At 38.8% G+C, this 23,297-nt stretch overlaps 1 long non-coding RNA gene and 1 other non-coding gene across 2 annotated transcripts; both read left to right on the forward strand.

Moving 5' to 3' along the window:
* The first annotated feature begins 1,004 nt into the window (after positions 1-1,004).
* On the forward strand, positions 1,005-22,578 carry LOC116631356. The gene is made up of 4 exons (XR_004299167.1): positions 1,005-1,066; positions 2,126-2,241; positions 22,324-22,436; positions 22,539-22,578. It is a non-coding gene; the product is annotated as an uncharacterized LOC116631356 (long non-coding RNA).
* On the forward strand, positions 1,109-1,180 carry TRNAE-UUC. The gene has a single exon. It is a non-coding gene; the product is annotated as a tRNA-Glu (tRNA).
* Positions 22,579-23,297: the final 719 nt, after the last annotated feature.

Below are 23,297 nucleotides of genomic sequence, written 5' to 3' on the forward strand. Positions count from 1 at the left end.
GTTTTTTTTTAAACCTTTATTGTAAAATAAAACACATTAAACTGCACAAAATAATTGAATAGTTTAATGAATAAGGTGAAAGCTATAGTAACCACCACCCAGCTCTCATATTTTTTAAATTAATTTTATTGATTTAAGAGTTGACTTTATCAATCAGCTGTTTTATCATTTCTGGATTTGGGGTTGTAAATGATATGATAAAGGAATTCTCCAGTATTTTCCTTAAGAACTTTTGTGGTTTCAGTGAGGTATGGGGTGAATCCTGCATCCAGCTTGTTTTTTCTACCATAGGTCTACATACTGTATGTTGAACCATTGATTTGAGATGTCACCTTTTTTTCTTTCACATAAACCCGCACCGTATTTTGGAGCTTCCATTGTTTCATTGATTTTACTGTCAGTTAATACACAGGTACCACACTGTTTTAATCCTTGAGTCTTTAACATTTACTTTAATCACAGTAGGTCGTTATTTGTGGTTGGACTGGGAGGAATTGTTTATTTTGTTTTTGCCACATTGAGCTTGAGTTGTCAGTGAAAAGCCTATGGAAGCACTCAAAAGGAAACTAGAGAAAAAAAGTACATCCCTTCTCACACAGGTTGAATTTCAGAACAAAATCCTGCTAGGAAGTGTCAACCCAGTGAGATTTTGAAGTCAAAATAAGTAAAAACACAATACGTTTTTGTTTTTCACAGAAAAGATATTCATGAGGAACTCCGTCCCGGATGGGGTCCTTTATTTTAGATGTAAGTTGATGTCGAAGGTCAAGCAATAGCCTTCATTTTACTGTTTGAATGCCCAGCATGGTAGGCAAATAGGGACTGAGAAAATCACAAACGCTCTGCAATCTGCCCTGGCTCCAGTCCTTTGGGAGATCTCCGGGAGCAGGAGTTCCCGCCCCCTAGAGAGGCCCGGATGTTCCAGCCCGGGGGGGCGGGGCGCCAGTTTGGGGGAAGGGGGGGTCCTTGAAGCTGGGGCTCGCGCAGCCGCAGTCAGAATTTCCGGGGGCGGAGCGAGCCCAACGGGTAAGAAGCCGTTGTGTGAAGGGGCAGACGGCAAGCTGAGGTAAGTGATGTCTACGGAAACGAGAGAGGTGCGTTCAGCACTTCCCATATGGTCTAGCGGTTAGGATTCCTGGTTTTCACCCAGGCGGCCCGGGTTCGACTCCCGGTATGGGAAGAGGACAAACTTTTTCGTTTCTACTGGCCAGGCCAGAATTTTGTATTTTCGCCACTAGAATGCCTCAGGTCGAATTCGGCGTTTCTTTCCAATTAAGCCTGGAGAAACTGGGGCCCGGGGAGCTCTGGGACCTATCATTCTGTGTTTTGAACGAAGTATTAATTTTCATCACATCATTAAACTATTTTCTCGATCAGTAATTTATTAATTATATAAGATACCATATACATTATAGATTTGACTACCATTATATTTAAATATTGAATAATATTTAAAATACTCAAAATTTATTGTCAATCTCTGGGTGGGGGCACCCTCCGGGAGGGAGGAAGGGATGGGTGAAGTCAAGACACTTGCAGCTTCTGCTCCAGAGCCAGTCCAGAGGCTGGGCTGCAACAAGTGGAGCTGAGTCTCTGGAGGAGCATAGGATGAAGTGTATGAATGGACTGGAGAGGGCCAGTTGGAAGAAGTCTCTGGCAATTTAATTTTCTCTGGTCTTCCGGCCGCTTTGTTTGCCTTCTAGTCCAGTGGTTAGAGTTCTTAAGCAATCCAGTTTGCCCCCAACCCTTTATGGAAATACTTAAAACTTAAGAATCCCTCTTGACCCCCAACACTTGCACACTTCCAGTCAAAAGGAGAGCCAAACATACAAACATGAGATACTAAGTGCCTTTGTCAATTTTCCACCCCCTTTGTCTGGTTCACTTAGTCAACCCAGGGAGGTTATGTGCAGGGCTAAGGTCCTACCTTCAGAAGTGGACCACTACACTCATTTATTCACTCATACATTTGGTGGGGGGGGGGGGGGGGGGAGAAATTATTTCTGTAATCATATTAATTTAAAGTGTATAGGTTAAAATAGGATACAGTGGAGCTGGGAAGTCATCACTGTGTCCTCACAAGAAAAAAAAGCTGAATAAACTAAAATTTAACAACTCTTCTTAGATCCATGAGAAAATTGAAGTCACGGCTGAATTGCTGCCTTGAAAATTGGGGGGAAGACTGACTACAGAGAGTCATAGTATACCAGGCTCAGAAGCTGCTGCTGGAGCCAGTAACTGGTAGGAAAACTTAAAGGCTAATTGACCCTGTTGAGAGAAAAACTCTCTAAAGGCCTAATCTATAAAGGAAGTTTATTTTATTTTATTTTACTTTATTTTATTTTATTTTGACATGTTTAATATTTATTGTTCTTTTGCAGAACAAGAATCCTAGGTAGTTGCTACCATGGTGGCTTAATTTAGACAAAAATAGCTAAGAGGCATCAATTTATTACCATAGCAATTTTAACAGCGACTCACTAAATTATTAACAGAACCATTTTCTAGAAAGTACTGATCTAGTTACATGAATATGACATAGGTGAAATATGAGAACAGTATAAACATTTTGTACAATGCACTTTTAGTTCTCCACAGTTTGCTATAAAGCAAATATAACTTGGCTCTGATGTAGACAATTATTGATATAATTTTCAAGTTTTTCAATGTGAGAAAGTCACTGTGACTGTGGCCCTCCTTAACATGGAGCCCATAACACTCCCTGGGCAGGTTCAGACCCAACTCACACATCTACAAACTGACTAGAAATAGCCAGTCAGGTAAATGTCGGTTTTCCTCAAATGAAAACTGAAAACAAACAAAAGATTTTGCCAGTTAGAACAGTTTCCAACTCCATTTGGGATCTAGGCATGGATCCAATGGCCATCAGACTCAGAGTCAGAGCCCTCAGGAAAACTGGAAGAAATTCGTTAGAGATGGCAAAATCAAAGGTTTTCTACCTCAGCTGCAGGGTGATCAGCACAACCTCACCTCTCCTCCTGACTCCTCAGCCACGACAGAAAGAAACAGGCAGATTCACCAGAGGAACTGGGGCATTCTTATTTATAAACTAAGGAAATGAAGAGGCCCCAACCAGAGCATGTACAGATTTTGTGAAAGAATAAAGCCCTTGAGTATGACATTGGTCAAAGGCAAAAGAAGAGATTTCTGTCTGCAGTAACATCTTTAATTTTTCCCAAGGGGAAGCCATTTTAGATTTCTAAGTTAGCATGACTGTATAAACTTCATATAAACCAAAAGCCTGATTTATGGCCCGCCAAGCCATAAAGGAAAACCATCTTGTCCTTAAGGTATCAATGAATACTCCTACGCCTTGCATTTAACATTGCATTAATGTTAAATTAAAATTTATGATTCCTGCCTATATGTTAATCTGTAATCTTTTGACCTTTTACAAGACGGAAAAAAAAATCTATAACCTTGTACAAAGTAATCTGCCTATATGTTCATCTGTAATCTTTTGACCTTTTTACAAGACGTAAAAAAAATCTATAACCCTGTACAAAGCGTTCGTTCTCTGGAGCATTATCTTTCCTGTGAAGAGTGTGTTTCCCAGGCAGCTGTCCTAACTTGGGCTGGGATAAAACTTTCTTTCTTTTAGAGTTTCTTAAAGTTTTATTCATTTTGCATTGACAACCCTCACATTCTTGTGGGTTTTACCTCCAGGAACCCTACCAGGTTCTTAGGGTCAAGACTGGAGAAGAATCCCCTGGTGCTTCTGGCAAAAGGAGGGAAAAGTAACCACTTGGAAATATGCCAGCGCACCCAGTTCTCCTTAACAAAGGCCTATCCTCAGGGAAACTGTTTTACTAGAGCCCACCCAATCTGGGGGAAGAGAAATACCCAACCCTCTCTAGCCTTCCTATGTCACATAAAGGGAGAAAAAAGCTGGGAAGCACTTTTGAAGGTTATAGTCTTCGGGCGGAAGCTCAATAAAAGACTATAGGATTATACAGTACTTCCCCTCCTCCCACATATTATCACCACACCACATATATATATATGATATATATAATACAACTTAAAGAACTGTAGGGCTCAGAATCTATGTAAGAAATCTGCTGGGAAACCCAAACACAGAAGAGGAGACTAAAATAAGAACACTGGAGGAAATTTTAGCCTCTGATACCTACAGCCACAGCAAACAATAAACACAGAGTGATTCTTAGCCAGATAAATATAAAAGCTCACACTAATAGCCTATTTAACTTGGTTCCTTTTACCTGATACATCATATCTACCTTTTTTTTTTTTTAAGATTTTATTTATTTGACAGAAAGAGAAAGCACAAGCAGGGGGAGCAGCAGAGGGAGATGGAGAAGCAGGTTTCCCACTGAGCAGGGAGCCCGATGTGGGGCTCAATCCCAGGACCCTGTCTGGGATCATGACCTGAGCCGAAGGCAGATGCTTAACCAACTGAGCCACCCGGGCACCCCTCATGTTTACCTTTCAATAAAACTTAAAAGTTGGGGGATAAAGCATGTCTATAGTTGAGAACCTCTGTCAGCCCATGTCCTACTTTAGGATTTTGGAAGTCCCACAGCCTCCCTTCATTTTCTTCCATCTCTGTTCCTTGGAGTTCAGGTTCCAGTAGTTTTCCTGGTATAACATTCTCAGAACCCTTGTCAGCTTCCTGTGCATTTCATGGGGTTTCAGTCCTCAGACAAGAGGGTCCTCCATAGATCTTTCCTGGATAACCCCATCTCTATTCTTGCTTCTGCTGAGATGGCCAGTTGGATCCATGAGTCACAAGCCCAATCTCTTCAGCAAAAGATTGTCCAGCCACACCCTTGGCCCCTTTTTTCAGAGCACACTTTCCCCCCCAACAGTGAATTTCTTAATATTTGAATCCTTTGTAATCTGGATAGCCTGAGAACCACCCAAATCATCAAGAGCTGGCTCCTTTTTGCTTAACTATCCTTTTCTTAATTTACTTCTTTCCTTCTGCTTTTTACTGTAAGCATCAGGGAGAAGCAGTCTGTGCCTACAACACTTTTCTTAGAAATCTCTTCAGCTAAATATCTAAGTTCATTGCTTCTAAGTTCTACTTTCTGTCAAACAGTAGAATACAATTCAGCCAAGTTCTCTACCACTTTAAAACAAGAATTGCTTTTCTTCTAGTGTCCAATAACATGTTTCTCATTTCCTTCTAAGTTCTTGCCCAGAAGCACCTTTAACTTTCATATTTCTACTAAAATTCTGTTCATGTCAATATATGTATTCTCTAAAGAGGATAGAAGTGTTCTCTACAGTGCTCCTTGCTTATCTTTTAGCTCTAACCAGAATAACCTTTAATGTCCATAGGTATTTCCACTAACCCTCTCTTCAAGGCATTCTAGGCTTTTTCTATCTTGTGCCTCAAAATTCTTCTGGCTCTATCCCTTACCCAATTCCAAAGCCACATTCAACATTTTCAAGTATTTGTTACAGGAGCACCCTACTTCCTGGTATCAAAATCTGTATTAGTTTCCTAGGGCTGCCATTATAAGTGACTTGGTAATTTATTATCTCTCAGTTCTGAGGCCAGAAGTCTAAAATCAAGCTGTTTCTACGGCCACATGTCCTCTGAAGACTCTAGGGAAAACTCCTTTGCCTCCTCCTAGCTTCTGGTGGCTCCTGGAAATCCTTGGCATTCCTTAGGTTGCAGATGCATTGCTCAATTTCTGCCTCCATCTTCATATGGCCTTCTTCCCTCTATGTGTCTATCTGTGTCCTCTTCTTTTCCTATAAGGAAGATTAGTTATGGGCCCAATCCAACAGTGATTGGATATGGGCCCATTCTAATCCAGTATGACATCACCTTAACTTAATTGCATCTTCAAAGAACCTATTTCCAAATAAGATTATACACATACAGGTTGCAGGTGGACATGAATTTGGGGGAAGACACTCTTTACCCCACCACTGAGCACATGTTGGAACAAATTACAAGACCAGTGGATTCTTGTAATATAGTTCTTATAAATGCTATCTTGACTCAGTTTTGAAGCTCTGGCTGGAGGCTAGTCAATTCCCCTTCTTGAGTAGCTAATTAAATCCACACCCCAACCACTTTCTTTATCAGGCTCTCACACTATGGGCTGCTATATACCTATCCTAATCACTCCAGGGCCAGATACGAGACAGGGGAAGCCCCTATGCCCACGAGCCTGCTGAAATGATTCAAACTAGCCAATCCTAACCCTGGTTACCTTGCCTAATCCATTCATTCCCAAGGAAATCATCATAAAATCTTTTGTGTACACGTTCCTCTTCGCCCTTTCTGTCTCTTGACCTCACCATTGGTCATTTTTTGTCCCCCACTGCCACCCTCTTGCCCCCACATGATGTGTACTTCTTCTCTTGAGAACTTTGAGTAAAATAAACTATCTTTTCAGTGTCAGTTGTCTCCTGATCTATTGGCCTTACCATACCTAAATAATAATAATAAATAATCATGATAAATAAAACCTACCAAAACAATTGGCCCAGCAAAGCAGGATGGTTTGCTTCCAGACCAAATGACATGTCACTAGACTTTTCTGACTTACAGGTTCTTTCAGAGAGCAGTAGCTACCTGAGCAGGTGTGCCACCAGCTGGCATGTTGGTGCTGTGGGCCATAGCTGCTTTTTGTTGCCTCTACCAGATGTTGCTGTGAATCTACTCCACAAATTGTGAAATTTATGAACAGCCCTCCCTTGTGTCCTCTCTGAGTCAAGGTGTTAAGTGTCCAGGACAGAGCACCTGGGGGCAGCTCAAATTAATTGGCTACTTCTGATTGTTAAAAGGTTCCTCTGAAGGGAGTAAGGTATGATCCCATCCAAGTGGCAGGGGATGGGTCTGATTAGCCTACTGGTCAGCAAGTGGTGGGGCCAGTGAAGTCATTATATCCTATAACAGAATCATTTTATTTGGCCTGTTCCACACTATGTAGGAGACTACTCTCTTCTCAAGCCATTCATAGGGTCAATATGAGGTATCCTCGTGACCATGGCACCCACAGGTCCTGTGGTAAAGGAAATGGTTGTTATGCTGTTGCTTGTCTAACTGCATGACTCAGCGGGGTAGGAGAGGCCACATGGATGGAAGCCAATAGCACAAAGCTTAATGAAAAGGGAAAGTTTGGGGGACACTATCCCTACTCTATCTAAGACCCCTGAGATAGTCATGCCATTGTTTCAGGAATGTAAAACTCTGGGCAACACTCATGGGCCTTTCTGAGTAGTGCTGCTCACCAGCACACCAAGGGCCTTATGCTCAAAATCTGGATCCTCAAAGTACTGATAAGGCCACTGTTGCTCTCCTGGAAGTGGATGTGGACCCCTCCGAGGTCAAATTAGACATCATAGACAGGGCGGCCACCCCCTACAGATAGGACCATTTGGGACCACCAAGTCCTTTGGTAAATACTCAAAGGTCAAAATAGTTTGGGACAAACAGGAGACTAAAACAAAAACTAAAATTTTTACCTGCCTGGACATACAAGTCATTTTTAAAGATTTTACCAAAAAGACAATGAAAAAGAATTGGTACTTCAGACCAAGAGCTAACTGCACTATCCCAAGAAGAGGCTGTTATAGCTCTCTAAGTACAAACCCCCAATCTTTGGGAGGCGTATTTGGATGGCTTGGAGGGAGGAAGTGCCACCTATTAGGGGCTCCTCCCTCTCCCCTGCTTTTGCTGTAACCACTTAGAAGGTACATACATAGTGTTATTAGCCAGAGACAGAAACTAGAAATTGTGGATTCAGGCAACTAAAAGACTAAGACGAACAAATAAACTAACCAAAAAAAGGAAAAGAAAAAGGAAAAAAAAAAAAAAAAAAGCACCCAAAGAAATGTAGATGCAGGGTGGAAAATAAAAAGTAAATAAAGTATATATATTTAATTTGACTCAATTGTAAGTGGAAAATTTACTAAAAGACTTCATATGACAAAAAACAAAAGGGCTTTTGTGCCTCAACAATATAGGTTCTAAATTAACTTCAACATCTGCTAAAATGCACCAACTGACAAAGCTTCATGGTCTTAATCAATGCTTGGGCTCAAATTACAGTTATACCTGGGGTCCCACTAAGTATAAACATTGTACCCCCTATAATCTTAGGAAAGGCACAAAATATAAAATAGAGAAAAATAAGTATGTGTCACTTTAACCATAGCCTTGCCTAAATTTCCCATAACCATAGTACTTATTGCTCTAAAATATCCCAGGTTGGACATAGATCCTCTAACACAATGAGGAATCAATTAAAATTAAATTAAGTTTTTGACATTTACAAACTGGCAGGATAATAGTGAGACCTCCATAGACCTCCAGTTAATATGGCCCAATGTAGGTTAGAACAGGGCCTTTATGGAGTAAAACTATTGTAAAAGACCTAATTAATAGGGGCACCTGGGTGGCTCAGTTGGTTAAGCAGCTGCCTTTGGCTCAGATCATGATCCTGGGGTCCTGGGATTGAGCCCCACATCCGGCTCCCTGCTCAGCGAAGAGCCTGCTTCTCCCTCTTCCTCTGCCTGCCACTCTGCCTACTGGTGCTCTCTATCTGTCGAATAAATAAATAATATCTTAAAAAAAAAAAAGACCTAATTGATAAAAGAGTGACTATCCCCACTGATTCTTTAACAGCTCAATTTTGTCTGATTTTAAATAACAAAAAAAGCATGGGTGACTCAGGATTGATTACTGCAACCCTAATTTTGTGGTCTCATCCAGTAATTATTTTATACCTAGTGCCCAGTATTATTAAAATTACTGACTCCATCCAATCAACAACCGGTAAATATTTTACTATTACAGATTTATCTAATATATTCTGTTCAGTGCCAATTTTTCTCAGCTGCAGTTTGCCTCACCTCCAAAGGGACACAATATACTCTTTCCAGGCTGCCCATGGGGTTCCTCACAGCTTTACTATCACACATAATCCATAATCTTTACAGACAGGATCTTAACTACATTGCTTTTCTCCACAACGCCAGGATGACATTACAGTGATGACCGTCCTCCAAGGATACTCATTGGACACATTCATTAAGGAAAATTAAGGACATACAAATCTCTTTTGGGTTCTGGTGGCAACATACTCCTCATTTACAAATTTTTCTTAATCTCACTGGTGCTGCTACTTACAAATCAACCTATTTTAAGTGGGTTTCTCCAACAAATACTTTAGAATCTGTCCAAATTAAAATCAACAGTTACTTCCATTAGTGCCCTCAGAGACTCCTTCAGTGGAGAGGTTTGATTCCTTTTCTCATGCCCCTTGGGGTCTCTGGATCACATATAATGTTATAAGTTGCCCCAAAGCCTCTGGTGCAAGAAGTTGGTCCTCTTGGGCCTGGAATAAAATCTATTAAGATGAAAACTGCTGCTGGGCGCCTGGGTGGCTCAGATGGTTAAACATCTGCCTTCGGCTCAGGTCATGATCTCAGGGTCCTGGGATCGAGTCCCGCATCGGGCTCCCTGCTCCTTGGGAGCCTGCTTCTCCCTCTGCCTCTCTCTCTCTCTCTCATGAATAAATAAATAAAATCTTTAAAAATAAAAAAAATAAAAAAAGATGAAAACTGCTGGCTACATACTGGGATGTCCTGGAAATAAGGGCTCTCACAGACCCTGAACCTGTGACCATCCATACCCAGCTGCCCATTATGCTTTGGATCATGGAAACAGTATATCACAAGCTCAACATGGCTATACAGGTCTCCTGAAGACAGGATGGAGGGAATCCTAGGCCCTCTGGCATATTCCACCTACAGGATGGGAAGGCCTTCCCTGTTCTTAGTCCATTGTCAGATGCCACAGTGCCAGAGGAGGTCACCTCTCCTCAAGATCACTTGGCTACCCAGTGAGTCCCTTGAAATAAATTGAGTGAGCAGAGATGGAAATATATAGACTCTATGGACAGCATTGCCACCGTCACAAATGGAGCTCAGTGGAATATTACTGCCTTTCATCCTGTAGCCAAGATATCTCTGATAATAGATGGACTAGGGATCAGTGCAATCGGTCAAACTTAAGGCAGTCATCTTAGCACTAGATTGGATCCTCTGGCCATCAAATGGTCCCATCTGCACATTCATTACAAACTTTTGGATCATTGCTGAGAGTTGTCCCCTTCAGGGGGGTAAAGAACTCTGGAATCTCCTGCCTCACATACACCAAAATATAAATAAAAATCTACCACAATAGGAAGCCTTGCCAGGATGTTCTTTATTCTCTTCAGAGTTACAGACATTTCCCAAGGTACAAATTTTACTTCTCAGAATACACAGTGCTGGGTTCTTAAAAAAAAGTATTTAGTAAAACTTTTATGTCCTTGATAGTTCCCAGATAGTTTAAATGAGAGACATATGGTCTCCTCAAACAACAACTTTTTCAGATTCCAGTCTGACTAATGAATCTCTTCTTGCCCCAAGCCTTAAGACCTAATTCACAACCATAATTATTAATTTTATGTGTCAACTTGGCTGGGCCATAGAGTGCCCAGATATTTGGTCAAACATTATTCTAGATGTTTCTGTAAGGGCATTTTTGGATGGGATTAACAATTAAATCAGTAGACTTTGAGTAAAGCAGATTGCCCTCTCTTGTGTGGGTGGGCCTCATCAAATCAGTTGAAGGTCTGAGTAGAACAAAGAGACTAGCCTCCCTTGAGCAAGAGAAAATTCTCCAGCAGACTGCTTTCCAATTTCATCTGTAATATCAGTCCTTCCTGGTTATAGAGCACACTGCCTTTAGACTGTAACTGCAGCAATGATTCTCCTGGTTTGCATCCTACTAGCTCATCAGGCAGATTTTGGATTTCCTGGCTTGCATCTCTGAAAAATCCTGACTGATAAACCAACTTTAAAAACTTTCCAATTGCAGCCATCAAAAGAACGAACGAACGAATGAAAGAAAGAAAGAAAGAAAGAAAGAAAGAAAGAAAGAAAGAAAAGAAAGAAAGATCTTGCCATTTGCAACGACGTGGATGGAACTAGAGGGTATTATGCTAAGCAAAATAAGTGAATCAGAGAAAGACAATTATCGTATGATCTCACTGATATGTGGAATTTAAGAAACACGGCAGAGGATCATAGGGGAAGAGAGGGAAAAATGAAACAAGATGAAACCAGAGAGGGAGACAAACCATAAGAGACTCAATCTTAGGAAACAAACTGAGGTTTGCTGGAGGGGAGAGGGGTGGGAGGATGAGGTGGCTGAGTGATGGACATTGGGGAGGGTATATGTTGTGGTGAGTGCTGTGTGTTCTGTAAGACTGATGAATCACAGACTTGTGGCCCTGAAACAAATAATACATTATATGTTAATTAAAAAATTAATTAAAAAACAAAACAAAAGCCCCCCCAAACTTTACCATTATTCTTTCTTATACTTTAAGGGGGTTATGTTTTACTTCCATGTATACAAAGACCCCTTTAATATGGCTCTCCCTATCTCTCTAAACTTTTAATTTCATCTTCATCCCGTAAGACCTGGAGTCCTGATTGAAGGTGCATACTCTCCTGGGACTCATTAACCATTGATTGCCCCATGGGCCAGGTAGTAGTCATCTAATATGGGACCCATTTGAGTCTAAACTTCTACCACTCAATAAACCCTAAATCCCCAAAACAACAACAAAGTCTTCTTTTTTTTTTATTTAAGATTTTATATATTTATTCATGAGAGACAGAAAGAGAGAGAGGCAGAGGCAGAGGGAGAAGCAGGCTCCCTGCAGAGCAGGGAGCCCGATGCAGGACTCGATCCCAGGACCCTGGGATCATGACCTGAGCCGAAGGCAGACGCTTAACCGACTGAGCCACCCAGGCGTCCCCAACAACAAAAAAGTCTTCCTGAATATTTAGTTATAAGAGGTACATAATTAAACTGGGCTCTCCTTCTGATCCCCTTTAGGAAATTAAAATTAGTTCTCCAGGGCCATTCCCATAGACAATGTGGAATACCAAAAAAGGTAGATAGAAAATTCCACTTATTAAATAAAAATCACAGAGATAATAATAAAATCAACACCATACCCCGTAATGATGATGTATTCCAGAGGAAAACCAGTATCAGACAACAAAAGCTTGTTGACTGCAGCTGCACACCATTCTTTTGACTGTTGTCTTATTATTATTAAGTGCTTTCCATTGGTCTGTAATAGGCCCAAACCCTCCAAATAAGCAATGTTTCTTTTTTTTCTTTTTTTCTTTTTAAAGGTTTTATTTATTTATTTGACAGAGCGAGAGAGCACAAGTAGGGGGAGTAGGAGAGGAAGAGGGAGAAGTAGGCTTCCTGCTGAGTAGGGAGCCCAGTGTGGGGCTCGATCCCAGGACCCTGGGATCATGACCTGAGCAGAAGGCAGACACTTAACCAACTGAGTCACCCACGAGCCCCAAAGAAGCTATAGTTTTAATTAAACATGGCAAATGCTGAGGCCTGCATGCCATTTGTTTGGCTAATGTAAACCCTACAAGCCAAAGAAACATGCCCATCACCAACCAAGCCAACAACTGAGGCAAAGGGCTTATAGTAATTGGCCATTATTAGAGGGCCTGCCTACAGGTTAATGCTGGAGCTCCAACCTCAGCCACATATATTTAATAAGGACAACCTGATGCCCTTATTGACAACACCCAAATTCCCAGGCTGATACAGGCAGGCTGGGTCCAAGGACCTAGAGAGGGTGTCTTGCAGGACCAGCCAAGAAGTTCCTTGGCTACACACAGGATAGAAATCAAATGCAAGCCAGCAGGAGATGAGAGCAGAGTTTACTGAAGGTATATAGAGAGAGCAGGGACTGGCAGAGTATCTGGGAGACTTAGAAAGGAAAGGAGAGAGCCTTGTCTTTGCTCTGGGTCTGGGGTTTTTCCTGAGGATTGTAGTACAGTGTATATGTCCTCTCAGGCATCCAGGAACTGGTTAGAACATGGACAAGTTCCCAAGTGTCCTTCATAAGTCAATTATTCCTTCAAGCCAGGGAGTTTTGGGATAGAAATGTCTAGCACCAATGGTCTGGAATGTGTGTATGATGATTTCTTCTGGTCATTCTCACCTGGTCCTTCCTTAGATGTTGTCTATTTTGCTGGAAGACTCTAAAGAAATTATTAACTCTGTCCCTTACAAGGAAGACATACACTATTTGCCCTATGGGGCATGTATAAAGTGGGGGGTGCAGTTCCTAGCAAGAATAGAAGCAGGAAGGAGCAAAAAGATTTTTATGGAGTTCTTCAGTTTCCCTCTCTCAAGGCCACATGATTTAAAACTTATTTATAACAGAGTCCCTCTTATCAACCATCTGGGGCAAAGCCTTGGACTACTGGAACTTTAAGATTCAGTCACCCTAAATGGATTTTTTTTTTAGGCCACCCTTTCGTGCATAATATCAAAGTAGACTCGCATATTTTTTATTATAATGCCATTTCTTTTTTTTTTACTTTACAATGGTGCTTTTTTTTTTTAATTTAAATGCAATTAGCCAAAGTATGGTGCATCATTGGTTTTTGATATAATGTTCAATGATTATAACACCCAATGCTCATCACATCACATGCCCTCCTTAATGCCATTTCTAAAGGAAATACTTTTTCCCCTTTTTTGTTCATTTTTTTCTTAAATTCCACATGAGTGAAATCATAAAGTGTTTGTCTTTCTCTGACTGACTTATATTGCTTAGCATAATACTCTCTGGCTTAAAGGAAATACTTTTTTTATATAAATAATATTTATATATAAAATACTTATTTTTATATAAAAATAATTTTTATAGTCCTGTTGCTTTATGTTCACAATTGGGAGAATTGGGGAAATTAGAGGGGGTGATAAAACCTACACAAGATTTATATTTTTATAGTTTATTAGATTTTATATGCTACATAAAAATAGAATTGAGATATTTGTACACTAACACTGTGATATATCTTTAGATGCTGATCTTATTATTTAAATTATGATTTTAATGAAGATACCTGGAAAGCTTACTGTGAAAAACAAAAGAGGTTACGAATGGGACTTGAAGTTATACCAGTTACCTCTACTACAAATAAAATTACAGTAATTAAGTAACTATTCCAGAATACCCCAGCCTTTTCTACAGTCTCAAACTTACTCCCCAGATAAATAACTTTTTCACCATTAAGGTGGTTAAATGTATAAGATAGTTTAAAATTTTCATTCTCTTTACCATGTTTGTTTTTTCCCTACCTTCCCTTTCAGTTTCATATTAATGATTATCCGATGTTCTTAGTTTCAAGTCATAGACTAGTCACAGCTAGTCTGTCTTTATATGGCCTCTCAATGAAAAATTACGTGGTATCTTAATGGGGAAATATGTTATTTAACTTGGGCTGAAGACTGTACTATGGAAGTTATACCAGGTACAGAGATCCAAGATGGCAGATTCAATTTTTAAGGTGAATTTTAGTAAATTATCCTTGGTTGCTCTCATTTTTTGTTCTTGAGTCTGCTCCCATACCACTACTCAAAGGATGAGATTAAAGTGGAAATAGCTACCTTTTTCCCAAACCTTCAGCCTCCTTCCAAATTTGCTGATTGTTGTTTTTTATCTCCATTTTTGCAAGCATGTGAATTTATAGCCTATTATGCTAACAAATGCCAAGTAAAACTATTCTTGCTATATGTTGTGATTTTATTTTGCATTATAGCATATGTTTGTTGGACATAAAAGTTCATACCAAAAGCTAAGCTCTCATTTTAGATCATGGTATAATTTTTATCAGACTTGGAGACTTATTTTTCCCAATTTTCTTTTAAAAAATGGTAAGAAAGATGGCATACTGCTTATTATCTGTATGACAATAAAATTATTGGTGTAATGTATCATAGTTTAAGATGTCTCAAGCAGCTTAGGCATTTTTTAAAAATTTTTCATTATGTTCAGTTAGTCAACATACAGCCATCCTAAGTTTTTGTTGTAGTGTTCAACAATTCATTAGTTGCATATAACACCCAGTGCTCATCCCAATAGGTGCTCTCCTTATTACCCATCACCCAGTCACCCCATCCCCCCAACCTTTCCCTTCTGTAACCCTCAGTTTGTTTCCCAGAGTCCAGAGTCTCTCATGGTTTGTCTCCCTCTCTGATTCCTTCCCATTTAGTTTTCCCTCCCTTCCCCTGTTGTCCTCTGCTCTATTCCTTATGTTCCACATATGAGAGATACCACCTTACACCAGCTAGAATGGCCACAATTAACAAGACAGGAAACAAGTGTTGGCGAGGTTGTGGTTCTTGCACTGTTGGTGGGAATGCAAGCTGGTACAGAAACTCTGGAAAACAGTATGGAGGTTCCTCAAGACATAAAAAATAGAGCTACCCTACGACCCAGCGATTGCACTACTGGGTATTTATCCTGAAGCTTAGGCATTTTTGAGAGTCTCTAAGAAAGACTCAACAGAATAGGATAAAACTGATTTTTAAAATTAATAACTTAAAAGGATTAGGCTTAGGTAGTGACTTGCAGGTCGATATTCCCACTTGGGTATCAAGTCTGACTTCTGACTTCTCCATTCCATATGATCACAGACCCAATCCAAAGAATAATGTCGTATTTTCGTTCTTCTAGGATACACAGCAACCTACAAACTTTTTTCGAAACCTGATTGTGTACCTTTTCCTTTACCTTATTAATTCTTAGTTCTTAATTCTTGTTTTGAACAAGACTGGAATGAAGACTGGGAGTGACTTTTAGATCAAGTTATATACTCAGGGAACTTCTGCGGGCAGGCACTTTCCTGTGACCCTTTTGGGCCTGCAGCCCTGTCCCCCACAATACTGGCTTATGTAATACGTGTGCTATAGCCGCAGATGTAGCCGCTCTGCGGGACACAGTTCTGGGTAGAGAATTTAATTTTAATTTACATCCTACTTTGGGTAAGTATTTGGTTCTTGTTCTGCTGTAAATCTTTTGAAAGTGTGTAATGATGTCTATTCTGTTTTAAATAGTCATCAGGTTCTTTTCAGTGCTATCTTGTTTAAGGATTGAATATATCGTTACACTTGTTTACAATGAACAGGTAGAAAAGTTGTCTTGATGATAAAATAGTTCGTTTGCAGTGGTCCTTTTTATTTTTTCTAACAGAAATGAAAACAAGGTGCCTTTGTAAACTGCCCGGTTCTGTATACTTTGTCTTTTTGCAGTAGACCTCTGAAACTAAAGAATAAAAAGACACTCCTAGGTGCTGGTCTCTTATTGAAAGTGGTCACTGTGGGGCGCGTGGGTGGCTCAGTCCATTAAGCGTCTGCTTTCGGCTCAGATCATGATCGCAGGGTCCTGGAATCGAGTCCTACAACGGGTTTTCTGCTCCCCAGGGGTCTGCTTCTCCCTCTGTGTTCTCGCTCTCTCTCAAATAACTTAATAAAATCTTCTAAAAAAAAAAAGTGGTCACCGTGAATGAGTTTTTTTATATACATACTGTCTACCAAAATTATTTTGATGTTTCTTTTGGTTATATGAGAGGAGGTCATTGTTCCATTCTGATTTGTTTGGTTCTGAATGAGTAAAGATTTGAATATGATGGGTATAGTTTAATGGTTTTTCTTGCCTTGATAATGTGCATTAAATATTATTAACCTGTTAGAAATGCTGATGTAGAAATAGCGTATGTATTTTATTTTTTTAATTATTATTTTTTAAATATTTATTTGAGAGAGAGAGAGCGTGCACGAGTGGGGGGAGGGGCAGAGGGAGAGAATCTCAAGCAGATTTCCTGCTGAGCGGGGAGCCCAATGGGCTGCTCACCCTCATGACCCATGAGATCATGACCTGAGCTGAAGAAATCATGAGTATGAGGCTTATCCGACTGAGTCATCCTAGGGTGTGTATTTTAATCATGTGTGTGGCTCACACTTTTTATGTATATTGTGGTCTGTAGGACATATTTTATTGATGTTGCTCAATATCTTCAACTACTGGTTGTATGGGAATGTTTGGCATTTTTAGGCTGCAATTTGACATTAAATTTCAGACAAATTTCTATCACCTTAAATAAAGAAATATCCTTGTTCAAATTTCTGTAGGACTATTATTCTTTAAAAAAGCCTGAGTTGTCTTTTACTATCTATCCTGAAGCTCTGGAGAATACAAAAAAATATTATAATAATGTAATGTGTATCCCAAATATGCAGAGGTAAATTTCTTAGGCATTATTAGGTACAAAAATGTTTATTTTAGACAAAATGCTATAGAAATTGGAGAAATGAGTTGATGAGAAAGTACCCTGGGATTAGAAATAATATTGAAAGCTATATATAGTTCCTTTCTATTTCTGTATTTTTTTAAAGTCTAAAGATGCAGTATTAGAGAAGTATATGCCATTTTAATCAGAACCTTGTGGGTGTGGAGAACAGAAGAGAAATTATTATAGTTTAGGAAATGGCTTGGGCAAAGAAAGAAACTCAGCTTGAGTAGATAGTTGATGAGAGTATTATTTAAGAAATTAGCCTTCTTGGATGAGTTCTTTTTGGGAAGGAGTAGAAGAGAGGTGGCTTTGTAGGGTGTGGTTCAGTTCTAGAAAGACTAGAAACAAGGACAAGTTGGAGGAATTATTGCCTATTTATGAGCAAGAAAGTGCCTTATAAGTAATATAATTCTGGAAGTGATGTATAAGTAACAATTCTGGCAGCTGTGTAAGGTGTAGTTGGAAAAAGAAAGTCTAAGCTCAGGGTGCCTGGGTGGCTCAGTCGGTTAAGCAACTGCTTTCGTCTCAGGTCATGATCCTGGAGTTCCAGGATTGAGTCCCAGGATCAAGTTCCCTGCTCAGCCAGGAGTCTGCTTCTCCCTCTGACCCTCCCCCGTCTTGTGCTCTCTCTCTCTCTCTCAAATAAATAAATAAAAAATCTTAAACAACAGCAAAAAGAAAGTCTAAGCTCTTATTTACTAGTCCACTATTTGAATTACAATTATTAGGGTCGGTGAGACAGAAAGAAAAGCACTTCCCTAATTTTCCTGTTATGTCTGAGCACCTCTAATGTGCACAGCACTGTGCTAGATACTGTAGTAAGACAGGGTCTCTGTATTCAAGGAGCTCATGATCTGAGTGACGTGTATATATGAACCATGATATATTGTGAGAAATGTTATGTTAGTGGTATTATCAAAGTGCATTAGGGAGTTCAGAGGATAGAGTGGGTTATCCTACGGTGCAGAGCGTCTAGAAGGATTCAAACATGATAACTGAAAGATGAGTAAGTTTTCATTAGTAGAAGAGAGGGGAATATAGAACGTTGTAGGCAGAGAGAGCAATATGAGCAAAACCAGATAGTGTGAAAGGAGAGTTGGGGTAGATGAGAGATATTATAGGAGAGAAGCCTGGAAATGGTAGATGTGGGCCTTGATGGGAAAGACCTTAATCTTAAACTAGCCTGCAGACATTTGTGTAGGCAATAGGAAGCCATTTGAAAGTTCTTGAGTGGGAGAATAGCCTGAGCAAATCTAGTTTTTAGGAAAAGAACTGACAAGTGTTCTTTAGAAGGGTAGACTTTAGGAGGAGGAGAAAAGGAAATCAGAGACCAGGTAAAGAGCTATTGCTGTACTGTAAGGATGAAATGAATGAGGAAACCATCTTAAACTAGTGAATGGAAAAAGGAACAGATTTAAGAATCATAATTTAAGTTCTTTTCATGTCTACAGCAAAGACACTTCTTTAAGTCCTTAATCAACTGAGAGACAAGCAACTTACCCCCCTCTTTAAATAACGTTTTTTCCTTTTTGTTAAGTAAATTTTCAAACATACTAACAAGTAGATAAAGTAGTACCAATGAACCCCTATGTGTTTTTTATAATGCGTCATTGATTCTTAAATTTTGACATTCTTACAATCTTTTATATACTTTGATATAAATAAGATTTTTGTTGTTTTTTTTTGGTTTTTGTTTTTAGTGAAATGAAAGGAGATAAAGTTTAATAGGTATAAAAAATAAAATCGCTTAATTGGGTGCAAAAACAATTGTGTAATTATTTAATTTGGAGTGAGGGGCAAAGAAAGAGTGACTTGTGGGAACAGATGACATATATGTGTAAGAAAAAATTGACTACAATCTTCTCTGAAAATACTTTTATGTCTGTACGTGCACACACATGCATAGATGATTTTGTTTTCCTCTGTGGATAAGTATAAGCTTTGTCACCATGCTTTGAAATTTCACAACTATGTGTCTTGGTCTATTATCACTTATTGTATCAAGCATTTATTTGTACCGTCTTACTCTGGAAGCGTATATCCTTCATTTCTGGGATATTTTCTTCTGTTATGTTTTTACTTTTTCTCTGCTTTCTAATGTCTTTTTAGATATTATAAATAATGTTATGAAGGCCAGCTGAAGGAAATTTCACAAACTAATTTAAGTTTTGGTACACTGGTAACATAATTTGGATAAATGTTTAGCTTCTCAAGGTTATAGGCTTCATTCAACTTTTGTATGGATATGTAAGACCTGACATGACTTTGTTTTTAGGAAATCTGTCATGGTATCTTATAGTCATTTCTCAAAATATTAGATCATGTTAAAAAAAAAAGTAGTCCCATTCTGGTTAAACAAGTTTTGAGGCTGTGTAATCCTGTGTGCAACGTCTGAAGACAAACAAGTTGATGCTGGTTGATTAGGGGAGTTGCTAAAATGGCAAAGATTTTCAGAATTAATGAGTACTTTACAAAGAAATTAAGGAGAAAAGGAAAACTAAGTGAGGAAACAGAAATAATTTTTACATGTTTAAAAATGTACTGAGTCTTCCTGATGCCTTTCTTGCTTTTCCCCTTATTGTAAATAATCTTTCATCTGTGCTCTCTTCTTTCTCTTTTTTTCCCTCTCTTCAACTTCTCTTCTTCAACTCTTCTCCCTTTCCCCTTCCCAGCGTGTAATTGAGTGTTGACTATGCCAGGAAGCATTTCAGGCTTGAGTAGGGAGGGGAGGGGAGCATTATAGACCTAGACTTTGTGATCTTAGAGTTTTTCTCACTTAATGGGAAAAATAGTGATTAATTAGATAATTGGGCCAAAAATTATGTAGTTATAAACTCCATGTCCTATGAAAGACTTTGAATTTAAGCTGAGTCCCAAAGTCAATCAAGTAAAAATATATACTGAGCACTTATTGCATGCCAGGCACTGTTTTTAGGTATTTGGGATACAGATTTGAATAAAACCTAAATGCAGTGTAAATCCTTGTAGACCATGATAAATTTCGGTTTTATTCTGTTTGCATTGGGAAGCTATTGGAGAATTCTGAGCAAGGGAGAGACATGAGTTGATTTACACTTTTTAATAAGATTGCTTGCCTGTATATAGAGGATGGATTTTACAGAGGTAAGACTAAAACAGAAAATTTAGCAGAACAGTTGAGAAGTGGTAGTAGGTTTAACCTGGATTTTAGGGGTAGACATAATCAGTGATTGAATTCGGTATGTATCATAAAGGTAAAATTGACATAGGATGGTCATATCTATTGGCTAATTGCTAGGATTTCTTTTTTTTTTTTCCTTGAGCAACTCAGTAAATGATGGTGCTATTTACTTATGGGGAAGACTTGGAGAGGATCAGATCAGGGGATAGTGGGAAATCAGTAGCTTTGTTTTGGCCATGGTAAGATTGAGTTGTTTATTAGATATGTAAGACATCGGATATAAATTACTGGAGCTCAGGGGAACAGTTGAAACCATACTGTCAACTCTCAATATTCCTGACATCTGCAGAAAGAATATTGCATTTCTTTTTTTCTCTTTTTAATTTCATTAATTAATTAATTTTATTTTATTTTATTATTTTTTATTATGTTATGTTAGTCACCATACAGTACATCATTAGTTTTTGATGTAGTGTTCCATGATTCATTGTTTGCGTATAACACCCAGTGCTCCATGCAATACGTGCCCTCCTTAATACCCATCACTGGGCTAACCCATCCCACCACCCTGCATTTCTTTTTCTGTGTTCACATAGCATTTTTTCTCACACAGATACTTTTTTCGTAGCATTTATTGTATTGCTCTGATTGTTCATGTGTCTGGGCCCATGGTCTGAGATTTTGTTGTATTTCTCTTTCTAGTCTCAGCCTCTGGTAATAGATTTTTAGATAATAGATTATAGATATTTAATGTTTGATGGATGAACCATGTATATTTCCCTTGTCACCACATTCTGTCAGTTTACCTTTCAAGTGTCTGTCAAACCCATTTCTTTCTTTCTATCCTCATTTTCTTAGTGCTGATCCTCCGTCATCCCTCACTAGGATCTGGGCCTTTAAATGGATTTTTTCAAGGAGTGGAATTCTAAACTGTCAATGTTAAACACTAATTATATGAAGACACCTATTAGGGATTGGGTTCAGTAGTATTAATAAGAGATCTGACTTTAATGGTTCAAATATATTCTTTTTCTCACACAATGATTATGTGAGAGGTAGGTGGTTTCTGGAATTGAATCAATGTTTTGAATGTATCAGAGTCAAGGTGTCTGAGATTTTCTTGGCCTTTGCCTCATGGGGAAAGAGAATGATGCTGAATTTAGACTGAACAGTGGAATTTAAGTAGGACATAAAATATGGTGTGATGTTATTCAAGTGTAGGGCAACTTAGTTTAAATTTAATAAATTAATGATAATTTAAGATAGGAAGGTGAGTATAAAGGCAAAAGAACATAAAGAAGAATTTCACCAGTATAAAGGAGTATGACTGGACCATACTTAAAAGAACTGCTAGGAGCAGAAAGGGTGGCTAAATCTGGGAGAAATTATGGAGTAAGTAGATAACTGGTTTGAAAGTGAGTATAAAGAGGGAAAAGAGGTTATTAAAGAGACAGATGACTCCTTCAAGCTTCTAGGTGTACTGAACTGGCAGGATGGTGATACTGTTGATGACGAGGAGGAAACAAATGGTATGGAAGTACAGGAACAGGTTATTAATCTGAATCTGAATAGAAAATGGTCAGAATGGCTAAAATGGCCATTGGTGGTTTTCTTAGAATGACAGTAAACATAGAAGGGGAAAATTCTTCAAGGTCTTTGAACTCTGAAACCTGGAGCCATAACCAAGTATCTTGGACTTATTTGTGGAGATTTAAGGGAATTTCTGAAAGGACTGAAGAGTTATAGCTTATTGGACTTTTAAGGGACATTAGTCTGAACTTTTTAATGGTTGGGAACATTTTGATCCCCAAATCCATCTTTGTGCCTTTCACCTAATGGTGTTCTAAAATAGGGTAATTTTATTAAATATTCTTCAAAAGCATTCTTCATATTTAATTTCAAATCTGATGTTACAAATTTATTTAACACCTTTAGTGTATTATCTATTAAATAAGCTATAATAACCCTTTTTTTTTAAGGTACAACAGGGAAGAACTGGAAATTCAGAGAAGGAAGCAGCACTTCCATCTACAAAAGCTGAGTTTACTTTTCCTCCTTCTTTGTTCCTCAAGACTGGAATCCCACCAAGCAGGTTAGACAATTATAACTCCACTTATTGAAGGCTTTGGTATCCTCATTTTGTATTAGTGCTATAAAGTATAAAAACACTAAATGTTCTTTTTTTTTTTTTTAGATTTTATTTGAGAGAGAAAGAATGAGAGACAGAGAGCATGAGAGGTAGGAGGGTCAGAGGGAGAAGCAGACTCCCCGCTGAGCAGGGAGCCCGATGCGGGACTCGATTCCGGGACTCCAGGATCATGACCTGAGCCGAAGGCAGTCACTTAACCAACTGAGCCACTCAGGTGCCCAAAACACTAAATGTTCTGCCAAAAAACTGGAACATTCCATGTTGTTTTAGTACAAAAATGAATTCTCTGTGAAAAACTCTTCTGGGTGCCTTTCCATTAAAAAAAAAGTCTAGGTAAGCAAATAAATGAAGCATGGTATATAGTTACATGTACATAAAAAAGACAATCTTACATTTAGGAGAGATGGTGATAACAATGGCCTTGTTGTTTTCTGTGCTTATTATTATTCTTACATAAAGAATTATTGGACTTTCTAAGTCTAGATCTATTGGCCTAAATGTGTTTTACTAATTATAGTAAAAGAGGTTGTAGAAATTTCAGCCTGGACAATATTTCAGATTAAAACCATTATCTTTTCTTTCTTTGGTTTGTTTTGATAATACCTAACTGAGTTCCACAAGGTACCAATTGTAAGAGGCAGATGTGCTGGGAAATGGCTAGCCTGTTATCAGGAAAATTGTAAAGGATAAGCTAAAACCAGGGATATTAGTAGTTTAATTTTGAGTTAGATAAAGATGACTTAAATCAATTATTTCTCTGGGCCTGAAATAAGTCAGTAACCCAACTGTTACTAGTTCTCAGCC

Source organism: Phoca vitulina, unplaced genomic scaffold (assembly GCF_004348235.1).
Source record: "Phoca vitulina isolate PV1807 unplaced genomic scaffold, GSC_HSeal_1.0 scaffold5, whole genome shotgun sequence".
In the NCBI taxonomy this organism is placed as follows: Eukaryota; Metazoa; Chordata; class Mammalia; order Carnivora; family Phocidae; genus Phoca; species Phoca vitulina.